Below are 5,000 nucleotides of genomic sequence, written 5' to 3'. Positions count from 1 at the left end.
CTGTGAATGTGTATGAATGGATATGAGTGTTTTACTGTGTGTGTGTGTGTGTGTGTGTGTGTGTATTATTTAATATAAACAGTGTTTTTGAAATTAACTGGCTTGCCATGCTGTCCCTACTGATATCCATTGCTTGGTTGGTGTTTTAATATTTAATGTTTCCCTGCTGCTGTGTATGCCATGGACTCACTGTCCTGGTATCTGTTTACGCTTTCCTCGTCTGTGGTAAACACACACTCACACTAACGAGGTCAGCTAACAGTAGTGCACTGCGTGTGTGCGTGTGTGTGTGTTGGTGTGTGTGTATGCGTGTGCGTGTGTGTGTGTGTTCGTGTGTGTGTGTGTGTGTGTGTGTGTGTGTGTGTATGCTTGTGTGTGTGTGTGTGTGTGTGTGTGTGTGTGTGTGTGTGTGTGTGTGTGTGTGTGTGAGTGTGAGTGTGTGTGTGTGTGTGTGTGGATGTGCGAGTGCGTGCGCGTGCCTGTGTGTGTGTGTGTGTGTGTGTATGTGTGTGTGTGTGTGTGTGTGTGTGTGTGTAACAGACAGATTATTATCTCTACATGTCGAAAGATTACTGAGTTCCATGTGACTAGCCTATATGTCCCCATACAACCTCCTGAGGGTCACTGCACTGTGTGTATGTGTGTGTGTGTGTGTGTGTGTGTGAGTGTGTGTATGGACGATTACTTCAGGCAACATTTCATTGTTGTACCACTTCAGACCTTCATAGTGCAGCATCCTGTATTCTTCTGTATCTCCAAATTCTTTTAAACACTCTGTGCCCCTCCTCTCTTTCTATTCCCTCTCTCTCCCTCTCTCTCTCTATCGATCCCCTCCCCTATCTCTATCCCTCAATCTTTTCTGTTCGAGTTTGAAACTCTCTGCTGCTCAAGGCCAAGCATCGGTTTGAAGCCCAATTTCCCATTATTCTCTGGTCGCTCCAGTTGTTGTTTGAACCCTGCACATCTTTGTTTGGGTAGCTGTTTGTACCCCTTTTCTTTGTGTGTGTGTGTGTGTGTGTGTGTGTGTGTATGTGTGTGTGTGTGCGTGTGTGTGCATGTATATGTGTGTGTCTGGTGACCATTAACAGCAGTTCTATCCTGCATATCCCTGCCTCCGTCTCTTCTACCATTCCTCACTCCTCACTCCTCCATCTCTCTCTCTCTCTCTCTCTCTCTCTCTCTCTCTCTCTCTCTCTCTCTCTCTCTCCCTCCTCCCTCTCTCTCTCTCTGTTCTTTCAAAAAAAGTTATCAGTGTTTTTTCTGCTCAAAATTACCTGGCCGTGCCAAACCAGTATTTTGTTGTACATAATGGAAAACGCAACGGGACAGAAGAAAAAAACCAAACACACACAAACTGACAACAACATTGATTCACAATCTGCTGCACAACAACTAAGAGAATGGGCTCTTGGCAACACTGCGTTCCAGCCAGTTTAGGAACACTATTAGCAGTTCTGCTCTGCAGGTGTAACTGCCATTCTACTCTTGTGTACACTCTGTACTGTACACCCTGTGTGATTATTTATATTATACAAGTCTGGACAGTCTTCATCTCTTCATCCTCCTTCCCAGTTCTCCCATCTCTCTTCTGATTCGGCTGGTAGAGATATCTGTGTCTACCTGTTTATATAGCCTACATGTTACCATAGCAGAGATATTTGTGTATACCTGTTTCTATAGCAGGGATCTGTGTCTACCTGTTTCTATAGCAGGGATATCTGTGTCTAACTGTTTCTATAGCAGGGATATCTGTGCCTATCTGTTTCTGTAGCGGGAATATCTGTGTCTACCTGTTTCTATAGCAGGGATATCTGTGACTACCTATTTCTATAGCAAAGATATCTATGTCAACCTATTTCTATAGCAGAGATATATTATGTGCCACTGCCTACCTGTTTCTATAGCTGGAATTTCTGTGTCTACCTGTTTCTATAGCAGGGATCTGTGCCTACCTGTTTCTATAGCACCACTGCCATCGCTATCTGCTTATCTCAAAAAGAGGGATAGAGAGAGAGAGAGAGGGAAGGAGGGAGAGTGAGAGAGAGGGAGAGAGGGAAAGAGGGAGAGAAGGAGACAGAAATAGAGAGCAGCAGTGAGGGGGTGGGAGGAAGTGAGCCATAAGTCCCCAACTGAGCCACATTGTGATCATATTGTATTGTAATGCATTGTAATGTGTGCTCCAGTGCTAGAGAGATGGCTACTCCACCACTAGCAGTGTCATTTAGATAAGCGAGCCATGAAGGGTCATCACAAGCAATCAAGCGCCCATCTACTGACAGCGAGCCTGGTGGTTGTGATGTCTAAATGTGAAATGCGACGTCTGACTACGCATGCGAAAGCTGATGATACGGATTCAGGATTAGAGTCAAGTTACTGTTAATGGACTTGTCGTTTAGAGTTCAGTTGAATTGATTGTCTTTAAAGTCTGTTAACTCTTCGTTAGACAGGCACAGTTTTTGTTTTTGTTTTTGTTCACATAATGGACCAATGAAATAACTTGTTAGCACTGCATCATTGCATTGAATTTGGTACAAGACTTGTTGAAATAGCAGCATATGCCTACGTATTTCAAATTCCTCAGTGTATGTTAGCCTCTTGCTAGTTTGACTGCGTCTGACTGGCAAGATGTACTCAGTGTTTGCGTAAACACAAGAATGAGTCACTGTTAGCTGATTTAGTAGCGTAAGCTTTTCTAAACGCGTTAGCCCAGTTAGTATAAAAAGCAGCACTGAATGAGTTGGATAGTAAGCTGTGCTACCCCTAAACGAGTTAGCCGAGTTAGATGACTTTGTACAGTAAGCATCATGCTTACTGTAAATGGGTCACTGGGCAATGACCTAATTGGTTTAAATGGATTCTTCACTGTTTTGAAGACGTGTACTATGCACATGACCACATGTTTGGCCTAAGTTGAGTGTTGGACGCATCTCACTGGATTTGTCTACTTGGTAGAGTTCAGTCTAAATGTCTTTTTCATATAATGGTGCTGTATGATCCGACAAGATCGTTATTCACCAGACAGATGCCGATTTGTAGATAGTATTATTGAGTAAAATATTTTAGTATAAGATTGTCTTTAGTATATCTATTGTTTGAATGGACAAAATAAATTGTACAAGCTGGCCTGCATGAGTGTCTCAACAGCCAAAGGCAGAACTGTGTTTCAGATATTCCAGCTTGGCTGAATAGCAGGTTGAGGTTGAGGTTGAGTTTACTGCCCTGACTCAGACGCTGCATTGGCGCTGCAGTAGATTCAAGTGCTGCTGTAGTACTTGCTCAGTAGATGAGAGGAAACTCAGCTGTGGCCTGAAATGGCTAATCAGCTGTTCAGCAGCAAACATTTGATTGGTGTTTGTTTTTCTTAATTTAGCATTTTCTGTCTGTCTGTGTACTGTTTAGTGTAATATTTCACCACTTTTCACCATTGAAATAATACCTCCCTTCCATTTGGAAATGTTATTTATCTTACAGATTAGCAGAAAGTTCCCATTTATTTTACTTTGTTCTCAGTTGTTGATGCGTTATTCAACCGTGAATGCACAGAACAATAATGACATGGAAGTCGATGGTGAAGTTTTATTTCAACAATATACGGCTATCATTAAGGAAGATCTTTGTCGAGCTTTTATTGATTGCAGCAAAATAACTTGTACTGCCATCATTAAGGCGTCGGGGCTTATATTGATTGATTGCAAATGAACTCGGCTCAGACAATAACTCACACAGCTGCCCCTGGAATAACTGGGGTCCAGTTTGATCTCCATATGCATGAAGTGGGTCATGAAGCTGTGACAGAGACCAGCTGGAGTGGACACAGGAAGGAACGATCAGCAGCTCAGGGGTGCCAGACCTATTGATCATGCCATAGCCAAATGTGTGATTGAGTGTGTGTGTGTGTGTGTGTGTGTGTGTGTTAAAGTGTGTGATTAACAGTGAGTGTGTAGCTGTGTACTGTATGTGTATTAGCGCACGCGTGCGTGTGTGTGTGTGTGTGTGTGTGCGTGCGCACGCGTGTGTGTCAGTGTGTTCTCATTAGATAATGTTTATCCTTCACACATCAGAATACAGGAGGTCAAAGCAGCTATTAGAGTAAATTAGTGTTTGCGTGTGTGTGTCTGTGTGTGTGTGTGTGTGTGTGTGTGCGTGTGTGTGTGTGTGTGTGTGTGTGTGTGTGTGTGTGTGTGTGAGTGCTGTTGTTTAGCATAGAGGTTTTGAGTGCAGATAAACGAGGAGCAAGTAGGGATGTGATTAGGCTGCACAGAAAGGAACTCTCCATGGTGCTGAAACAGCCTCTTAATTCTGTCTCTGTGCACGGATGAGCTGTCCATGGTTCTGAAACAGTCTCTTACAGTAATGTAATTCTGTCTCTGTGCTAGGGTGAGCTGTCCGTGGTGCTGAAACAGGCCCTTTACTGTCTCTGTGCACAGATGAGCTGTCCTTGGTCCTGAGGTTTAACACAGGCAGAGCTGATGGTGTTTTGATTCAGACCTCAACTGCTTTGTTTTCTGTTCAGTTTCAGTGGAATTGTAGGGGCGGGGGGGGGGGGGGGGGGGGGTGATGACTTCATACCAAGTCATCAACAGGAGGAAAAAGTGTATTCACACAACAATCACCCACAGACACACACATATACATAACCCTCAACAGTCCACCAACCTCCATATACACACATGCACGCACACACACACAGACACACAGACACACACACACAGAAAGAGAGAGGGAGAGTCAACCACCACCACCATTACATTACCCTCTCACCCCCCCACCCCCCCAAAAAAGTAATTTCCCTTCCACTGATTCTCTAAGCAGGGGGGACGGGTAGATCCTCTTAAAATCCGAGTTAGCGATGACCATGGGGCCTTAGATTGACTCCTGCTGCACCCCCACCCCCACCCCCACTCCATACTCCTCCCTAACCACCCTTCCATCACCCCACCCCATACTCCTCCCTAAACCCCTCTCCCCGTCATGTCTCTCTGGAACCGAGTCCAGCTGTG

The sequence above is a fragment of the Sardina pilchardus genome, chromosome 8 (assembly GCF_963854185.1).
Source record: "Sardina pilchardus chromosome 8, fSarPil1.1, whole genome shotgun sequence".
Lineage (NCBI taxonomy): Eukaryota > Metazoa > Chordata > Actinopteri > Clupeiformes > Clupeidae > Sardina > Sardina pilchardus.
This window is presented reverse-complemented; position numbering follows the sequence as displayed.